Source organism: Dipodomys spectabilis, unplaced genomic scaffold (genome assembly GCF_019054845.1).
Source record: "Dipodomys spectabilis isolate Male_0828 unplaced genomic scaffold, ASM1905484v1 ptg000157l, whole genome shotgun sequence".
Lineage (NCBI taxonomy): Eukaryota > Metazoa > Chordata > Mammalia > Rodentia > Heteromyidae > Dipodomys > Dipodomys spectabilis.
Window position 1 is genome coordinate 10,997,179 of NW_024870834.1, and position 22,100 is coordinate 11,019,278.

The window sequence follows — 22,100 nt, forward strand, 5'->3', positions numbered from 1 at the left end:
TGGTAGGGGCACAATGTTAGTGCTGAGACTCTGGTTGTGCTCCAGCATTTCTCTAGGAGGATGGTGCTGTGCCATTTAATGTGCAGTGGGACCTGCAATGCTTACACACTGGATGGACAATGGTCTGAGTTAAAGCCAGAGAGGATTTGTCCTGGACCTGACTGTGGGGGCCATGTTGTGTTAGTGATTCTCTCCCGCCTTCCCCTTCCCTCTGATCTCATTCCGTACTCCCTTCAGCACCTCTGTCTCCGCAGCATCACAGGGTTCTTATGATTTGTCCCTGCTTATCATCATCTGAGGTTAACTTGTGCCCCAATATCCAACTCGCCTCCCACTGCCTTCCTCCTCAAGGACAAAGTTTCCATTTGTTTCTTGGATTCTATGACTCAACAGTTTCACATACAAAACGTGACTAATAGCTATCATTGTGGTTTGACAACAGGCTAAGTTAGTCATCCACTAAACATCCACTTAGCACTAAGACAGAAGACACTCCACAAATCATGAAAAGTAAGTCAAAGACAAACTCAGAATAACTCTTCTGTGATCACGTCCTTTCTAGTCCAAGGACTCTTTGCCAGCACTGGAATTTTGCCAAGCAGCTACTCTTTGCTTTCATATAAATTATACTAACGAAGTTCCTTATTCTCTGTCCCCATACAGTCCAGCTTGCACTATCCTGAAATACCTGGGGAACTGCTCACAAAGCAGCCCAGGATGTGATTTCCTACAACAAAATGTCATGACTTCTTGCATTCCTCATTTACCTCAACTTCTTAAGACTTGATACTCTTACCCATCATCCCTTTCTCTAATCTCTCATGAGTTTCACTGATGTCCTCTCAGATTCTTTCACCTTTCTTACCTGTCTGCTTTCTAACCCCTAAATGAGCATAGTTCACAGAAGGTCCCTTTTCTTCAATACATGAGAAAATTCTACCACTTCACACGTATAAGCCAGGTGATTCACACCTGTAATGCTATTGGGTCAGAAGATGGAGATTTGAGAATCCAAGTTTGCGGCAAACTCAGAGATGGAATCATTTGCTAGATTCTAGCTCCAAAACAAACAGCAGAAATCAGGACTGGAGGCAGGGCTCAAGTGGTAGAGTGACAACCCTACAAGCATAGGATTCTAGTACAAGGCCTAATACTGCCCCCACCCCAAACAACAACAATTGGATCTTAAATTCTTAACCCAACTACAGTTGATGGATCTGAAATGCAGTTCTATGGGTATTTACAGCCTTCCATCCATCTGCAACTCCAGAATGAATCTCTCAGGCTCTTCTGGCTTATCCATCTTGACCAGACGCATCAACATTCTTTCAATTATCCAGAGCAAAAGAAAATGAGAAAAACAAAAACAGCACTACCTCCTACTTTCCCAAAGGAATCTTCTGGAGATCCACCTCAGCAGAGCACAGCACCACTCCTCTGTGTCACCTCCTTCCTATACTCACTGCCACCCTGTAAATCTGTAAATGGACAAAACTGCACCTGCTGTACAAATCCTTGCCTTGGCTGGCTTTCTAATGACCTTCCATCACTTGCAAATGACACTCTGCAAGCCATTATGTCCTGCAAAACTGTTGTGTCTGTTGCCTGTAACAATAATATAATGTCTGCTTCCCACAGCTGAGTTAGCCTAAAAAAAATCTATTCTTGTATTTAAATTCCAGATGTAATACTGTCTAGATGTGTGAGTGAGGATAAATTTTTTGGTGGTTTCCTGACCTGCCTCACTCATCAATAAAACGCAATTATGCATTTGTTAATCAGGTGAAGGGGGGCAAGAGAGAAAAGGAAGGAAGGAAAGAGGGGAAGGATAAAGGATGGAAGGATTAAAAAGGGAGGGGATGAAGGAGGGAGGAATAAGAGAATAAGAGAAAGAAGGAAAGAAAACAGGGAAAGAAGAGAAAAAGGAAGAGAAAAGAAGGTAAGGAAGAAAGAAAGGAGGGAAGAAAGCAAGAAGGGAGTAAAAAGGGAAGGAAAAAAGGTAGGTATTGTTATTTTCACTTATGGGGAGAAAATTGTGATTTGATGAAGTTAAATTACTTGTCAAGCAAGTTACTGAAAATTTCCGAATCCGTGTCCTAAGATGAATCAGCCATATATAAAAAAGTTTCCTTCCTCAGCCCCCAATGTTTGGTATTATTCATGAACAACAACAAAAATTTTGATGAAAATCTACGACAATTTTGGAATTCCAGAACAACGTCTTTAGTTAATTAAGAAACCTGTTTAAGCCCAGGATGTATGAACTGTAGTCAGACAAACCTGTAGGTCCAAATACTTCCTGCTATCAATGGACTGTGCACACATACTTGGCAAATCATTTAACTTCTCTAACACAAAATTTCCTTACAATGTGGTTGTAAAGATTAAATGAGGCCACTTATGCAAAGCTTTTCCTTACTAAATGGCCTGAATGGAGTGAGTGCTCAATAAACAGTAATCATTATTTTCATCATTAGAGGTAGACTGTGTCTCTACCAAGTGACCAGCTTAACAGCTTGAGTGAAATAAATGAAGTAAAATAGTGGCCAGTGTAAGCAAGTCATTAGAGACAGGTCAGTACTGAGGACATCAGCTCAGCTGTGCTACCAACTGCAGACAATTATGTGTATGACTATAAATAAATCAGTGTCGTTGTGAAAAAGTGCCACCAGAGTCTATCTTCTAGGCCATCCCACAAAGTTGCAGCAACGTTCGGCACATAATTCGCAGCCATACATTACTATGTAATTCATTGGTGCCTTTGTTTTTTTTTTTTTGGCAGAAATCCAAAGACCTGAATGAGAATCAAGTATGTTGTTTATTCACAGATTCGAGCTGATGAAGTTTGTTTTGTTTTTTAATCCATTACCTATCTTAAAGTCAATTGCATTTTCTTACTGCAATATCAAACTTTTAACTAAGAATGTGATGCGTTCAAAGACTTCTGCTGCTTAATTGGGAAAAAAACAGCCAGCAAAGTTCAATAGCACATACTTATAAAAGCATATTTCTAATGGTCTTCTATGATGTCCCTCCTCATAAAGCAAACCAAATACCTCTAAAGGGCAATGTTCCAGACATGCCAGGCCTGTGGTGTAAATACGGGTCGCCAGAGGCGGGTGGCGCAGTGAGGGTAGAAATGGAGGAAGATTGATGCATGATTCTACAACATGGCATATTAGATTAGGCTGGGCTGTGGTCAGAGGTTCCCAGACTTCCTCACCAACTACCAGCATGCTCAAATGTCAGTTCATAACCAATGCAGGCACTGGTACCAAATAATCTGCGGACTCTCTACCAGAGGGTAGAGAGTGGCAATGCCCAAGAGGGCTGTAGTTTTATCAAGGTAAATCATTACAGTATCATCTCAAGCTTCTACTTCTCTTCATGAATGAGAGGATAGGGATTGAGTAATATATGCCTGTGTTCATATATACAAATGTAGTTTATGCCTAAATATTTAACATGTCTCCTCATCTTTCTCTAACACTCTGACAAGTTCTTCATTTTCCAACTCTTGGAGCTACACTTTCTTTATTACAATTTAATTGACTTTTACATATTAAATTTTACTTGAAAGGCTGATTGTGAGTTGAAAAGTACCAAAGTAATCATACCTTTGGAGCAATGCTTTATGTCATATTTAATTTGATCCAAACTCGAGTGGCAAATTCTACTTTCCCTCATTTTTTTTTTCATATCAACACAAAGGATTATAATAAAGGCTTAGCTAAAAATAATAAGGTAGAAGTAATTTCTGTCATTCACACACCCCTACTTCAACTTCCTTTTACTACATTTCTAAAAGTTTGCTTTTCAAGAAGCAAATCCTTAAAGCCATATGCTAACTATTTCCCAGCTCGCCACTCTCATTACCATTTAAAGTGTGCTCAGAATCAACTGAAAGTCAACACATTACAAAACAAGACACAGTTAGCATGCTCTGATCTGTGCAGTTATGCTGAAACATCCCAAATTTCCCAGGTACCATGGTAACAGGTAGAAGGAGCTTAAATCATAAAAATCTTAAAAATGAATAAAGTATGATGGTAGATTTATTATCATTAGAACTTCTAAATCTGAAATTTTATCAAATATATACACATCACAGATATCTAGAAAATAAATTTCCATTGAGTAGACAGATGTTGATAGCCCATGTTTTTGTAATTCAAGCTACTTAAGAGGCTGAGATCTGAGGATCCTGGTATATGAACCCAGGAAGACAAGGAAAGTGTAAGAGACACTTACTTCCCAATTAACCACCCAAATGCCAGAAGTGGAGCTTTGATTCTAATGGTAAAGCATCAGCCTTGAGCAAAAAAATCTAAGAAGCGATGCCCAGGTCCTGAGTTCAAGTCCCACTACTAGCACACCTAGACATGCACATGCGTGCATACGTGCATGCGTGTACACACACACACACACACACACACACACACACACACACACACACACACACCGAATTGCTTCAAAAGCATCCTATTCTGTGTTATTATCTAATCTCAGGTTTAGCTCATGATTTCACAAATGTACTGCACACTTCTTTTTTAAAAAAAAGAACAAAATTAAAAGAAAAGTGTGCATAAAACCATGTTAATAATATTTGCAAAACTGCTGGATTCATTGTAAGTTTTTTTTTATGACAATGAGGGTATTTCCCTGGCCCCACCTTAATCTGTGAGGACAATTTGTGTGTCTGCCACCAGATCTGGAGCAGAAGATAACCAGGGCAAACAAAAAGAGGCAATGGCCCCAAAGAATCTGTTTCCTGGCCCCTGGGTGCAATGCAATTTTCTTGCCTTGTACAGAATGCACTGTTTGTTTTTAGGCCACAAGAATTTTTAAAGCTTCTTCCTGGACAGTCAGAAAATGAACTGTAATTTCCTGAAAGATGCAGCTAGGAGCCTGTCTACATATGAATGAAAATTAGCTCACTGCCAACTGCAGAAATCTCGGACCTGCAAACCTAGCCCAAGGGACTGGCATAGTTCAACCCTAAGCAGCAGAACAAAGAACAGGAAAACCTCTTGCCAATCAGCTGAGCCAGTCCAGATCTTCTGGCTGGAATCAGAAATGCATATGAACATATACACGTATACACTAAGACCTCCCCTCCCCCCTAAAATCTTAGAAAATCAGAAATGGCTTAGTTGGGGGAGGGGGTTGGAGGGTTTTGTTGTTGTTGTTTGTTTTTTCATTTTTTACTGGGCCTGTTCTTGATGTTGAAGACTTATTCCTTTACCAAAACAGCTATGGATTTGATTTCAAGGCTCTTCTGGATTAGGACTTCAAAGAAAAATTTTAATATTAATCCAACTGATACTCTTTGAACACGGTAGCCACTCATACCTTGGGAATAAAAAGTGAGACATTAATTCCTGAGCTTTTTCACACAGACTTCAAAAAGTGCCATCTTCCATATTTTTTGAAAGGAATCTGTGATTTCTTATGCTTATGTGCATATATACATACATAAATAAACAAGAATACATTATGGGTGTTAATATTGGCTGGGTCTTGAACTCAGGGCTTTGTCACTGTCCCTTAGCTATTTTGCTTAAGGCTGAAGCTCTACCTCTTGAGCCACAGCTCCACTTTAGGTTTTTAGTTGGTTCATTGAAGACAGGAGGAGTCTCATGGATTTTTCTGCCCTGGCTGGCTTCAATCTGTGGTCCTCAGATTTCAGCCTCCTGAGTAGCTAGAATTATAGCTATGAACTACTCAAATTTATTTATTTATTTATTTTTGGTCAGTCTTGGGGCTTGAACTCTGGACTTGGATGCTGTCCCCGAGCTCTTCAGCTCAAGGTGAGCATTCTACCACTTGAGCCACAGCACCACTTCCAGTTTTCTGGTGGTTTATTGGAGATAGGGGTTTCACAGACTTTCCTGCTCGGGCTGGCTTTGAACCAAGATCCTCAGATCTCAGTCTCCTGAGTAGCTAGGATTATAAGGTGAGAGCCACCGGTGCCTGGCTGAATTGTTTGTTTTTGTTTTTGTTGTTTTTTTTTTTTTGACTAAGGAAAAGTAAAATATATTAAACATCAGACAAATTATTGGAAACATCAGCATTTCCTAAGATTACTCAACTTCCCAAGATTGTATATTTAGACCACCTATTAGCTAATTACTATGGATGCTTACGGAACTATGAGGAAAATTTCAGGTTTTTTTTTTTTTAATCTGAATTATGGGGGGTGAGGGGGAAGAATAGGAGAAAGGTTTCAAAAGTACTGCGATGTAACTGCAGGTGTGTATGAACTAAAAATAAATGAGGCAGCTCCAAAGGCCCTACTTCTCCAGAGCTGGAGGGAAGCTTCACAGATGTTTTCTAAAATATAGTTCAAGTAACAGGGCCTTATGGTACACTGAGAAGGCTGAGCAGAAGCAGTTTTAAACAGCCAGAGTGAACTCTGATAAATGACCTTTGAACTGAAAGTTTCCTGGACAGTTACGTGCAACTGGATTGTGAGGATCTGTTCACTCAACCAAAGGCACGAGCACACATCTCACATAAACGCAACGCTGAGCTTTCTCCAGTTTTAGTGATGGAGGGCTACATTTCTCCCTTTTCACTGAGGACAAACCTGAAATGCAGGTAGAAAGAACCACAGCAAGAGCCTGGTACCCTCCTTTGTAATGTGACGTCCGTTTCCAACTTTCTGCCCAAGAGCTGCTTCCTTTTATAAACCTTTAACTTTCCTAAAGATCAAAACCCTCCCTCTTGACATATATAGAGAGGATCTGTGGGATTTCTTCTAAGATTATCCCTTTGTACCCTCATGTGGAGCTCCTGATTTGTTCCATTTCATCTCTCCCTTCTACATACATCCACCACGTCAGGCCTCTTCCAGCTTAGCATCACCAGTCAACTTAAGGGAATATTTGTGTTCATTGGTGTTAGTATTAAGACCTTCTCCAACTCACAAAGTCCCACACAACAGTAGATGTATGCATCATTATCTACAAAATAGTCCCAAAGAGTACAACAGGAGAAAGACAAACTGATGAAATTTGAGGAAGAGTATCTAGTCCTTGTATATCCAAACACAGCAGATGACAACAAGAGTGCTATCCTACCAAGCCTGACATCATATTCTCAATTATAAGAAGACTCTCCTTTTGGTCCTATCATTAATGAGTTACCTACTTCTACCAACTTTCATTTCAATCATCTGTAGAAATTGTATTGATACTCTTAAATCCAGAGTCAATTCACGAAAATGTCCAGAAAAGAAGCCAGGTACCAGTGGTTCAGATCTGTAATCCTAACTACTCAAGAGGCTGAAATCTGAGGATTGAAGTTCAAAGCCAGAAAGTCTGTGAGACTTTTACATCCAATTAATTAGCATAAAAGCTGGAAGTAGAATTGGGCTCAAGTAGTGAAGTGCCAGCTCAGGGACAGCACAGGAACTGAGTTCAAGCCCCAGTGCTGCTACAAAAGAAAAAAGCATAATCTAAGTAGTTCCGAAACCTCATTACTATTGAAAATTTAAATTTTAGCTTAAGCAGAGCCTAATTTTGCCCATTCATTGACTCTCAAAAGCTTCACAACTTGATTTGTTTAGTATTAGAGTAATACTCAAAATAAGCAAAAGTGTTACAAGAGGTAACTATTAGTTTGAAAATTTTTTAAAAATTAAATAGATGCGAGGTAACTTTATGTTTTTCTTCCATAAATATGCATAGTTTATTTTTATTGGTATACAGTAACATTTTTACACATGTGCACAATATATTTCACTAATATTCCGGCCTCCTCAACCCAAACCCCATATTTTGTTCCCCTGACTTCTTCCACTGGCCTCACTCTCCCCATATTGATACTTCTACTTACATGTTTTTTTTCTTTAATCCAGACTCTCCATTTGACAGAACATAGGCACCATTTATCTTTCTTGCTTAACATAATTCTCTCTAGTTCCATCCATTATATACTCTTTTGTTCTTACCATATTTATTAATGCTAGGTAATTTTAATAGTAAGAACCAGCTATAAAATTATCTCAATAAAAGGAAAAAATGCACCCATATAACTATAAGCCATTGAAACCATGCTATATATATATATATATATATATATATATATATATATATGTATGTATGTATGTATGTATGTATGAAATTTTATTCATTGGTTTCCATATAGATGATAAATGTGCTACGGTGCAATCCCCCTTGCTTGTTAGCTTCAGAAAGTATAAGATATGTGGTCCTCCTGGCATTGGCTGATTTAGACTCAACACATTTTTAGTCTTATCAGACCAGCAATGGTTTCAATTGAAATTAAATAGGGATCATACAAAAAGTACAAGCCTTAAATTATGCTTCATATTGTATATCCAGGCCAGAAGGTGAAGAATTACACAGAGTGTCTCTGTGTAATTTCAAAAACAATGGATACCCATGAAGTGTGGCAACAAAATTAAATTTAGGAAATGGCTAAGAATTTGGTGATTAGTAACCTAATGCCATTTATGTTTTTCTTTTAAAAAAAATATCATGTGAACATCCAGTCAAGTATCTTTTTGCTCTTTTGCTATGTAGTAAATGATCTTATTCTTAAAGAATCTCATAAAATCCAGTGGTAATTATTTAATTAAGGTGAAAAGGTAAATGTTATCTATATCCAGATGTGTATTGTGACTTGGTGTATAGTAGTTGATACATATTTTAGGACTTCTTACCCATATGCTGACTTGAAAATACTTTATAAAATGTTTATGTAATTTGGAAATATTATGGAAAGCCTGCCAAGAAGGGCTCATGTTAACAAGCTGACCTGATAGTGCACTTCCGCAACACTCTCTACGACATTTCACATGCAGAGCTGCAGAATTCATGAGGTTCTAAGTTTTAATGGAGCAGCTGAAACCTCTAACTTCTTTACCCCATTCAAAGACAATTAATTCTCAGAACAGGTAGACAACCATACAGTTCTATATTCTACTTGTCTAAGGAAAGAGGAAATGAGGTCTCCATTTAGAATAAATCCCATAATGTGAAACCCAATTTCTACTAGACTGGGAGGAAAAAAATGGAGATATGGTTATTTTATTGCAACACAATAAGCTTAAAAGCTATGGTAAATAATGCTGCAGTACACATGGTTGTGCTGGTAGCTTTAGTATGGTCTTGTTTGTGATCATTTGGGTAAAAGCCCAAAAGTGGGATTCCTGGGTCATAGGGAAGCTCTATGTGGAGTCTTTTGAGGAACCTCCATACTGCTTTACAAAGTGGTTGAACAAGTTTACACTCCCACCAACAATGCAGTATGGTTCCCTTCTGTCCACATCCCCTCCAGCATCTGTTGTTGTTAGAGTTCTTGATTATAGCCATTCTAACTGGGGTGAGGTGGTATCTCAATGTTGTTTTGATTTGCATTTCTTTTATGGCTAGGGAGGTTGAGCATTTCTTCATGTGTCTATTGTCCATCCTTCTTTCCTCTTCAGAGAAGTTTCTCTTTAAGTCTTTAGCCCATTTATTTATTGGGCTGTTGTTTCTTTGAGGATTTGTTTTTGGGGGGATTTAATTTTTTTGAGTTCCAGGAATATTTTAGATATTAGACCCTTGTCCATTGTATGGCTAGTGAAGATCTTCTCACAATCCGTGGGCTTTCTATTGATCTTGCTAGCTATGTCCTTTGCCATGCAGAAGCTCTGGGATTTCATGCAATCCCATTTGTCCAACTTTTCATTGATTCCTTGTGTTTCTGGGCCTCTATTAAGAAAATTTCGGCCTGTGCCAAGGAAACCTAGGGTTTCTCCTATTCCATCCTGTAATATTTTCAGAGTGTCTGCTTTGATTCCGAGGTCTTCGATCAATTTGGAGTTGATTCTGGTGCAGGGTGATATATAAGGATCTAGCTGTAGTTTTCTACAAGTAGTTAACCAATTTTGCCAGCACCATTTGCTGAAGAGGCTGTCTTTCTTCCATTCTATTTTTTTAGCTCCCTTTTCAAAGATTAGATGGCTATAGGTCTTTAGGTTCATTTCTGGGTTTTCAATTCTATTCCATTGGTCCTGAGGTCTGTTCTTGTGCCAGCACCAAGCAGTTTTGATTACTATGGCTTTGTAGTAGAGTTTGAAATTTGGTATTGATATTCCTCCAGCACTGTTCTTTCTGTTAAGGATGGTTTTTGCTATTTGGGGTCTTTTATTGTTCCATATGAATTTTTGGATTGCCTCTTCTATTTTCTTTAAGAATACGGTTGGAATATTGATAGCTAAGATGTGGAACCAACCCAGATGCCCCTCAGTAGATGAATGGATCAAGAAAATGTGGTATATATACACAATGGAATTCTATGCCTCCATCAGAAAGAATGGCATTGCACCATTTGTTAAGAAATGGAAAGACTTGGAAAAAATTATATTAAATGAAGTAAGCCAGGCCCAAAGAAACATAGGTCCCATGGTTTCCCTTATTTGCAATAACTAGTATATGTCTGAGTCAACCAGAAAAGGTCAGGTAAGTTGATGTTAGGGGAATGAACCCCAAGATAAATATTCAAATGTTTTTTGTATTTTTTCCTTTCATGCAATTGTTTCTATCATATTTATAAGATGATTTCTATGTTGCTTTGTATGTCCCTCCCCCACAGTATAACCCATATTTTCACTGTTTTTGATGTTGGTATAATTTGTGGAGGGGAAGGGAAAAAAAGCAAATCATTTAACTAGGGATATAGGTGGACCCATTGCAACAATGAGATGTACAAGTCATTATGTCAAAAAAAGGAACTTAACAACTTTGGTGGGGGGGAGGATTGGGGGGGGTGTGGGGGGAGGATGGGAAGGGATGGGAAGGGGAAACAAGGAGGACGCAACAATGTTTGATAAGAAATGTACTCGTTATCTTGCCCATGTAATTGTAACTCCTCTGTATGGTATTCTCACAATAAAAATAAATAAATAATTTTTTAAAAATAAAAAATAAAAAAACAATACGCTTAAAAGGAGGCTCTTTATCCTTCTTTAGAGTCACTTTCTTCCCTTTTAGTTTCTCTTTTATCATCAAAAATATATATTGATGAGCTAGACACTGGTGTCTCATGCCTGTAATCTTAGCTACTCAAGAGTCCGAGATCTGAGGATTGCGGCTCAAAGCCAGTATGGACAGAACAGTCTATGAGACTCTTATCTCCAATGAACCACCAGAAAACCAGAAGTGATACTGTGCTCAGAGTGGTAAAGGGCTAGCCTTGAGTGATAAAACTTAGAGACAGCATCAGGACCTGAGGACAAGCCCCAAGACCAAAAGTGTGTGTGTGTATATAAATATATATATAGGATAGATACAGAGATATTTATCTATAGAGACAGAGAGAGATATCTCTGTAGAGATATATGTCTCTATATGTATCTATATATATGTATGTGTATATAAAGACATATATATGCACACACAGGACCAGAAATATTTATATGCGCATATGCAAATTAACATACTGAACTGAAAGTTTCAGTTGACCTTTGAACAGATAGACAGATAGATAGATAGATAGATAGATAGATAGATAGATAGATAGATAGATAGACAGATAGATGTGAGTGAAGAATTAAGACTTCTTATATTTTAAGAATGTTCATTTTTTCATGTCACATTTATTTTAATGACTCATTTCAGACATGGATGATACTATATAAAGGAAATTTTGATACTTTGACACTTTAAATGAAGTTGTAATTTACTTTGTTATTTTTATACTTTCCAGTGTGAGTTGTTCATTTATGGACTATTGTATGTTTATAAAGCAATAAGATAAATGTGCATTAAAATTCTACAATACTCTTTGCAAGTAAAATGTCCCTTTATCCTTCACATCTATAAGAGTTGAGACTTGACTCGTGAAGTATTTATTAAGCAGTAAAAATGCTATGTGTTCACCAGACGAGACTCCGCCTCATTTATAAATTGAGTAGCTATGCACACCTGTTACGCAATAAATCAGAAGTAATTGAGTAATTTAGTTGCCTACAACCCCAAGTAAATAAATATTTGTTTTATTCTTACCTAATATTTCGTATTAATTGGCAAAAACAAATTGACAGCTATTTAACAAGCTTGATGTAATGGGAATCTTGATATACTAAGTCACATTTCAAGAGATCAGTAAGAACCTGTTCTGCAATTCTGCAGGCCTGTGAAAGGACTGCAGTCAGGCCCTGACTGTGTATTTTCAGATCTTCAGACGCCAAACCTGTTTGCAAAGCAGACTCCCTAATCAGGAGAAAGCATTTCCACAGGACAATGGCCCTTCAATGTCTCTACTCTCAAAAAGGCAAGATGTATCTTCCGTTTCTGTGAAATGAATGCCTGTCATCAATGTCAAGTAGTCACCTTTGTGCAGTTTTTCTACAATGGTTTTACATTTACTTGGTTTTCAAGGACTCCACATCCAGAGAATGCATTTACCTCTGAGAAAACAGAAAGCCACCTGACTTGGAAAATGATTTTGTTGCACCCTCCTGGCTTGCACCTTACAGTATTTTAAAAATTGATAGGGGCTGGGTGCTTGTGGCTCACGCCTGTAATCCTAGCTACTCAGGAGGCTGGGGCCTGAGGATCGCAGTTCAAATCCAGCCCAGGCAGGAAAGTCTATGAGACTCTTATTTCCAATAAACCACTAGAGAACCGGAAGTGACACTGTGGCTCAAGTGGTAGAGTGTTTGCCTTGAGCTGAAGAGCTGAGGGACAGCGCCCAGGCCCAGAGTTCAAGCCCCACAGCCAACCAAAAAAACAAAAAAGATAGGGGACCGATGGACTTTATCAGCTCATAGATGAATCCCAATGAACAATGCATTTACTTTTCAGTGAATGGGACAATTTACAATTGTTTTCAAAGTACTTTGCAGTTAATATCACACAAATGTCCAGTCATATTTGCAAGAGCAAGATGGTTCCTCCATCCTCAGAAAGGAATGGAGAAGAAACAGATGACTCAAGGATTCAACAGCTCTGAGTGAGTGCAAGTATGACTCAGGGAACGCATGACTAGCCTATTCCTCTCCACCCCCACACACATGGGTCAGGAGAAAAGGTGAGCTATTCAGATATGCTTCCTACCACACACATGGGTCAGGAGAAGAGGTGAGCTATTCAGATATGCTTCCTACCACACACATGGGTCAGGAGAAGAGGTGAGCTATTCAGATATGCTTCCTACATGCCTCTTCAGGTGAATCTGTGAAAGTGATATGGCTTTCATACCATCTTCATTCAATACACCCACATAGTTACCAGGAGGAACAAGCAGACAGTGATTCACTTTTGGGTAAACTTTTATACTCACAAGTAAATGCAAAAAGGAAGATATCAGTAGCATGCACTTAAAAAGTCAGCCCAGGCAGGAAAGTTCATAAGACTCTTATCTCCAATTAACTAACTAACAAACAACAACAACAAAAAAGCCAGAAGTAGTCCTCTGGCTGAAGTGGTAACACATTAGCCTTGAGCAAAAATCAAAACAAAACTAAAAAATCTCAAGGACAGTGCTCAGGTCTTGAGTTCTGGCACAAAAAAAAAAAAAAAAAAAAGGAAAGAAAAGAGAAAAAAGAAAAGAATTATATTACATATCACATGAATTAATTGAACTGAAATTAGAATATTCTGAGGTTCTGCCATATAACTAGTATAGTCATTCTCAAATAAAATATTTTTACCTTCCTGCTCCTACCATAGAGAACTCAGGTCATGGTGGGCTTCATGTTTGATGGTCACAGGCTGTAGTATGATTGTCACTGACTGGACAGAGATGATGGTGGCCCACTAAGTTTCATAGAGAACACGCCCAGCATGCCATCCTACAATGAAGATTTAACAGGCCAATGGATTGTATATAAGGAACACCAAACAAGTAATAGATCCTTGACCAAGTTACAGATTTTCTCAAAACCCAAATATCCTCATCTGTAACTATTTCTATTAAGGATTATTTTCAACTGTGAAGGCTGGGTGAAGGCACTATTATAGATCATTTGAAAAGAGCACTTTTATTCAGTTGCTAAAACTATACTGAGCTACAAGTATTATTATCATTATTATTAACAATATTAACAATTATTATTAACAATAATAGATAATATTCATAGAATTGTGCCATATTAATATTGTTAATGTAATTTTGATATATTATTATCTTATATAATAAGATGAACAATAATAATACTTGTATATCCTGTACTCAGAAATTCATGAAGAGGTAAATGAAAATAAAAATCTTAGAGACCACAAATATAAGCACTTACTTTAGGTGAATAATAACATAAGAATTGTATAATAATATAGTAACGATAATAGAACTTGAATTTCTGTACTTAGAAACCCGTGAGGAGAAAAAAATGGAAGTCATAAATGTAAGCCTTTATGTTAGGTGCATAATCACATTAAGAAATCTAATTCGTGAAGTGTCATACCTAATACAATCCTATCACCATCCATCAGAAAGGCAGCTCAAACAGAGGCCGTCTCTCCAGAACATTCCCTTCCTCATTTACCATGCCACAGGCCTCAGAACTGTAGTAAGTGGATGACTAAAGTGACATAACAATGTGACTGTGCTTAAGCAAGAGAAATTTATGTCTAAAAGCATTGTTAAAATCATTATCCTATTAATATCATCTTTGAAATAGGAGCTCTTATTCCATGACTGAATTGTTATTTAGACTCTTAAAGAGTTTTGATTTGGTTTGTTTGAACTGTTGGCTGTAACCACATCTAAGGAAGGCAGTTTGCATTCGTCTGCTGGAATTGTGGTAAGGTCTGAGTAACAGCAAAGAGTTTCTAGTGCAGGAAAAAAAAAAAAAGTTCTCTGGTCAAGTCCTTTAATTTGTAGAAATAGTTGGCACTTGAGGAGCAAGTTCCTGTTAAAATGACCTAAAAAGCAAATCTGTTTTCCTGCCGTAGGTAGTGATGAGAACCAGAAACCACAAGATTATACATTAATGTACAAACAAAACAAATCAAGAATGTCTCAGACACCAGAAGTAGCTCTTCAGGAGGAATTCCTTAGAATTATTGGCACACTTGTCTGCTGCAGTGCCAATTAAAGTGACCAAAATGAGTTCTGCCTTTCCCCCACCCCCATTTCTTTGCCATGTAGAAACTAGATGACAAAGCAGTCTCAAGCCTAAAATCTACTTTTACCCACTTCCTGAACTACAGAGAGAGAGAGAGAGAGAGAGAGAGAACATATTTTTGAAGCAAAATAGAATCCTACTTTAATGGAAAGAAAAAGCAATCCCATCAAATTTTCCTGAATTATAGGCAAGCACCAAATACTTAGAGACTGGTTATAAAAAAAAAAGAATAGATTTTCATACAGCCAAACTAGAACTAGATTGATTGGTAAAAGAAAATCAACTGGAATGCAATACAAATAAATCTACGATTTTTAACGTTTGCTCTTGGAAACTTCTTTGTCCCCAAAAGGCTCCTGAGACCCCGCTTATCTTATCAACCTTTTGGAGGTATACGTCTTTCTTGACAATGACACATATCAGAGCCAATTGATTAAATGGCAGGATCATTACCAACCAGGCTCTGATTCTGTACCTGATACTCACATGAGAATTTGCCTGACTAATATTAAAACTCCCACTAGTTCAAACAAAACCAACAACCACACACACACACACACACACACACACACACACATATGAAAAGATTAACAAAAATTTTATTGTTCTTTTAGATAGACATATAAATAGCTTAAAAACTTTATTTCTGGGCTGGGAAGGTGGCTCAGTTGTAGAGCACTTGCCTTGCATGCATGAGGCCCTGAGTTCGATTCCTCAGCACCACATAAGCAAAAAAGAAAAAAAGCCGGAAGTGGTGATGTGGCTCAAGTGGTAGAGCGCTAGCCTTGAGCTGAAGAGCTGAGGGACAGCGCCCAGGCCCAGAGTTCAGGCCCCATGACCGGACCCAAAAAAACAAAACAAAACAAAACAAAAAACTTTATTTCTTCACTATCATCTAGCTGTGTTATTATTTTTGTTTGGTCAGGCATGGGGCTTGAACTCAGGACCTGGGCGCTGTCCTTGAGCTCTTTTGCTCAAGGCTAGTACTCTACCCCTTTGAGCCATAGCACCACTTCTAGTTTTCTGGTGGTTAATTTGAGATGAGAATCTCACAGACTTTTCTACCTATGCTGGCTTTGAACTGTGATTTTCAGATTGCAGCCTCCTGAGTAAGGATTATAGGAATGAGCCGCCAGTGCCCAGCAGACAACTTTATGTATTATTTACATCTATACCAAAATGCCATATCAAAACTATGTATATAATACTATAGGGGAGTTTTCTAGAATTATGAAACACCAATTTTACCTATTCTTTCCTTTTTAATTGAAATGCCTTTAGCTATAGCAATAACACATATTATTACAAATTCAATAAAGTATCTTTAGCCCTAAGCTCAGTGCTATACAGTAGCTCTCTAGATCTTCTTCCTCTTGTATCAACAACACTTTGAGTCCATTGACTAAGCATTTTTCTCTTACACCAGCACATGCCAGGTCATACACAGAGTAGGTAAAATCTCAGGCTCTGTACTCTGCTGGTTTCAAAACCTAGCTGCTAATGCTGGTCATGCAACTTGCCGGCAAGTTATTTACTTTTGCTTCATCTCATTTTTCTCATCAGTAAAATAAGGATAAAAATCATTGCATCTCATGGAGTTGTAGCAATATTATATTTATTTATAGTATATAGGTATGAATATGAATGCAGAAAATAGTACATGGGTAAGTATGCACTTATCAATTATATATTGAATACATATCTTATATGTTAACATATTCATATAATAATCAAAAGTGTCAAATTAACCCAATGGGAAGGAGGCAAACACAAGAAAACATTTGCTGCTATTATCCTTGAGAAAGCAAAGCAGAAGCCTGGCAATGAGAAATGGTAAAGTGCTGCTAAATCATCTTTGGTTTTCCTGCTCTTCATCTACACCTTATGTCAGGTTCCAAGAAGAAATCCAAAGGACTCTGGTAGTTTTCTCTCTCTGCTTCCAAATCCCTTGTGATGTGGATTTAGCAAAATATAAAAAAAAACGAAATTCATCCATCTTCGTTCACTGAAAACCATTTTGCAACATCAAAGCCCTTAAGTTGCATGTGGTGGCACACACCTCTAATCCTCAAGAGTAGAGACAGAGATCCAGAGGATCAAAGGTTAACAGAGCAAACAAGTGTATGAGAGATCTCATCTCAATCATTTAAAAAAGCTGAGTGCAGTGGCACCTTCCAGTCATCCTGCCAGGCAGAAGGAATAAATAAAAGGATCAAGGTCTAGACAGCCTTAGACAAGAAGCAAGACCATATCTGTGGGAGGAAAAAGAAAGTATAAAATAAAAATAAAACCAAAATAAAATAAAAAATAAAAAAATTAAAACTAAAAAACTAAAAATAAAACTATAAATTATACCTAAGGAACACACACACACACACACACACACACACACACACACACACACACAGAGATTTTTTTCTTTTTTCTTTTTCTTTTTTTGCCAGTCATGGGGCTTGAACTCTGTGCCTGGACACTCTTCAGCTCAAGGCTAGCACTCTACCACTTGAGCCACAGCACCACTTAGGGCTTTTTCTGCTTATGTGGTGCTGAGGAATCGAACCCAGGGCCTCATGCATGCAAGGCAAGCTCTCTACCACTGAGCCACCTTCTCATCCTCATGCTGATCCTTTTTATGTGATGAGATTATAGTTGGTAATTATTGTACCCTATACCTGTAGATTTTCCAAATTATCCACAACAAACTTGCCTTTTAGCTATAATTGGACATCAAAAGGCTTACATTTTTTTAAAATAGGGGTCATTTGAGTATAACCATTATGGCTGAACCTCACCCAGCTCCCTTTGAGTGGAGGATGCTGGATAGACATGGTGTAATAAAAAAGACTGCCTTGAAAAATGATAATCTGGGATAAACCAATTCTGAAAGAGATTAGTAAGAGCAATAAAATGCCTGAGCAAACAATTTTCCTCTTTCAACCCAGAGGGCAGATATTCAACCCAGTCAAACCTGAGGAAAGATGGCTCCAAAGAGGAGGAGGGATGTTTATGGAGTGCTGACTACAGACAACTATCTCCTCTCATCTCACTCTACCTTGTCGGTAACTATTAAGGCCACCATTTCACAGAGAAAGAAACGGCCTTCCATCTCACACAGCCCGTCGGAGCAGGCTCACAGTGCCAATCACATTTCTTGGCCAGGTTAAATAGCCTTTCTCCATGCACAGAAGCTCTTGCCTGCCCCTCTCCTGGCTTCAGCCCTCTTTGTATCTTTATTCATGGACTCTCTGAACCCCCTCCCCGCCAGCCACCCCCACTAGATGGCTTTTGGGTGCTGTTCCATTTGCAGGGAACAGTATGAAGCCAGATCACAAAAGACCCCTATCACTCCCACAAAGAAGGCCTGAGTCCCAGGTAGAGCCAGAGATGCCTGAGCCCTCCAGTATTCTCACAGAAGTGCAGCTGCAGACATGCACACCGATTCTGCAAGGCTCATAAAACAGCTTTCAGCACCACTTAGCACTCTGTGTGTGCGGGCATCTGCAGCCACAGCCAGCGCCTGCACAGTGAGTGATTCTCTGCCCAAACAGGACAGGCCTAAGGTGTGAGCAGAGAAGCGGGCATGGGAGGCTGGGGAAGAATGTCTGTCCTCTGTGACTCTGGAGGGCATACTGTCATGGCTTGAAAGGCGGGAAGGGCAGGGAGAACAGAAGACTGAGAAAGAGCCTCAGTCCCGCTGTGACTACAGTACCCAACCTAGGCTTCATGTCTGCTGCTGGCCAGAAACACAGAATAAAGACACAGCCTAAGGAACGCCTTTCGCAGCTGTCAGCGTCATCTCATTTATATCTTTTCTCATTTATATCTTCCAGCATTCTTCCCCTGGGGGAGGGGGTGTGTGTGTAATTTCTTCTGCTAATTACTTAAGCAAGGAAATAAGTACCACATCCTGAGTCAACATTCTGCAACCTGGTACATACAAGCTCCATTCAGAAAAGGCATGTATTGGTCCCGTGTAAACATTAATCAACTCACCTGTGTGGGATGCCAGGTAAGTAGCTAAGCATCTACAGTTCACTAATGACTAGAGAAGTTAAGGCAACCGGGTCTTTCTGGAGCCTTTACACTCACTGCAAGGGGACAGGCAAGCCTACCCTCTCGCGTGGGTAAATAAACAAATCCTACTGCAAAAGGAACATCACAGGAGCCTGTCAATGACAAGAAGCTAATGCCACTGCATTTAAGTCACTGTCAGATTCTGGTTAGCTTCAGAAAGGCCCTTGTTCTCCTTTTGCCTGGTCCTCGGGAGATACTTGCTTCTCAGTCCCTAGAACATGACAGTTAATGTGTAACACTGAGTTGTTACATAAAATGCATGCTATTCCCCCTCCTTGCTCAGTGTCTTGAAAGAATATTCTTGAATGGAGCAGGAACTGCCTGGGATTCTGTCTTCCTCCAGTGGAAGTCCTGGGATGTTCTCTGAGTATCTTCCCAAGGCACTGACAGTATGATTCTGGGAGTACTTCGAGCAATCGTCGCCAAATTCGAGCAATCGTCGCCAAAACTAGGAGTGCTTGCTCCTAAAATTCATGGCATTAATCCACATTTGAATTCTGCTCAGGGGACAGAGTGGCCACCCATTGCTGAAGAGATTAACTCCTTGATGCCAACTAGTAGGAGAAATCTCGGTTGCTCTAGTTTACCCGCAGAAGGGCTGGAGAATATTTCTTTAATTTCTGATTTAATAGAATGAGTGAGCATTATAGATTCTTTTTCATTACTCCTGTGTCTGTGTTATACAATGGCATGCAAAAACGCAGCTGGATACTATAGGTAAATGCCTGTCCATTCTGTATCTATTACAAGTACTGCAGGAGACAGTCTAACCTTTCCAGTTGATCCTTGACAATAATGGTGAGCATCCACAAAGATTATCTTCCAATGATTTATTGTTTTCTGTACACAGTTTCTAGAGCTGTAACTCATCACAAGGACTGTTTCACTGGAATTTTCCTTAAGTTCTTTTCTTTAGAAGGCTTCTATTTTAGACCAGAGGAGGGAGAAGAGTATGTGGGCAGAGAGCTTAGCTTTCATCTCCAGAGCTGTGCGATGAAATGATGGAGCGGAAAATTTTTGGAATATATAGCAAAAAATTTCAAAGATATGTATCATTCACAGGTCCCTTTATGTGGTAGCTTTTCCATGGACATTATGGAAGAGTTCAAACGGAGGTGCTTTCCTATTGAATTAATCATAAAAAGTAAAAACAGAATTTACTTTGCAGAGCGACTTGTCACATGAATATCTCATGTGGTCCTTACAAGTACAACATAAGACCAGACTGATATTATTTCCTTTACCGAGATATGTCACAATGATAATTATCTAACGACAGTCACAATTGTCTGGGTGCCTAGCAGTGTGCCAGACAACCCATGAAGGCATCTTCACTTAACCCACACAGTAACACTAGAAGATTGGTTCTCCAGGCATTCCCATTCCACAGAGGCAAAAGCAGACTCCAGAGTGGATAAACCATTTATCCAAGATCTACACAAATAAATATTAGCCTGATTCTAGACTCTTTCTCAGTGTGCTCTACACTCAGTACAAATGAAAGTCAATGAATGGCATCAACAAAGATCTCTAGGAGTTATTAAACTGCTACCTTCTAGCTTTTACATAGGTCCCCAGTTCAAACTTTCAGTAACTATCAGAGTCTTATATCAAAATAACCTGCAACCACTCCTTATTTACACACACACACACACACACACACACACACACACACACACACACACACAAATATTCTTCAATTCTTATTTAAATGTGTACCAAAATAAGGCTCCTGTGGCTATTGAACAGAATTCTATCTAAATCTAATTGCCTTTAAACGCTCTACTGACCTGTAGGATGTAAGAACAGGACCCATGCATATGTTTAACCCTGTATATCACACAAGCTGTAGCACTGTTCTTATTATGAAGGAAGGGTCTCCAGTTGGTACTGTTTCATGCCTGTCACTCATTGTGTGTTAACCCCAACCCATGCTCGTATTGCTTCTACAGCTGCTAAACACAGCCAAGACAGCATCCTTTCAAAATCCATGATCTTATTAGACTTGGAATTATAATACGTTTTAAACGGAAGGTGGAACAATGTGAAGAAGCAAGGCTGCAAAGTGGTCCCAAATAGGAGAAAGCCAACAAGAACATAAGCCACATACAGACATCAGGTCCTAAATCAAAGTAAATAATTCTGTCACTTAAAACCTGATCCTGTATGTTGAAAAGTAATTGTCACTGTAAAACAAACTTTACATGAAAGTAATGTCATAATCTCATGAAGAATTTAACCTTTCCTCAGAAGAAAATAGGGGTCTTTATCCTGAAATCAGTCACCAATGATATCACTCATTAGAAGTATGATTATCAATGCCCTTGAAGGCAGAGGTTGTGAACCTACAGAAAAGGAATAACCACCATATTCTGCCAAGAAACTGAGCGGCGGTAGAGTTTTCCACATTGTTTGAACTAGAACTCCATAGCATTCTCTAGATATTCTTTGCATGTCCTTCATTATCAAATGGGGAGGCTTATATTCCCTGGGAAGAGTGGCATCCTTGAATAAGTTAGGTGCAGCCAGGGCTTCTCATTCAAAGCCTCACTCATTCTACTTTAGAGTCTAAAATCTTCAACCTGCTTCTGGCTACAGACCATTTCCAGACAAACAAGAAAACAGTTTGCATAACTCTAATTCCCATTTTATTAATGTTCTGCTCAAACCCTAGGCAAGATGCTGCAGCAGCCCAGTGTGAGAGTTCATGTAAATAAAAGGGATAACGGCGGTCAGTAATTAAAAGGCATGGTTTCCAGAATTTTATTTTCACTTGAAAGTCAAAACAAGAAAAAGCCACTGGTGAGACAGAGATAACAAAAACAACAAAAGCAAAAAGGGCAGTAAAAATATAAACATGGAAGGCACTGACATCATCGCTAAAGTCTTCTATCTCTTTGGATGAGCTAGAAGAGCACTACTGTTAGTGAATGCTCCTCATGTC

At 38.8% G+C, this 22,100-nt stretch overlaps 1 protein-coding gene across 1 annotated transcript in view; it reads right to left on the reverse strand.

The window, feature by feature from the left end:
• Flrt2 (fibronectin leucine rich transmembrane protein 2) overlaps nt 1-22,100 on the reverse strand; it is a 97,971-nt gene that overhangs the window by 23,845 nt on the left and 52,026 nt on the right. The gene's annotated exons all lie outside the window — the stretch shown is intronic.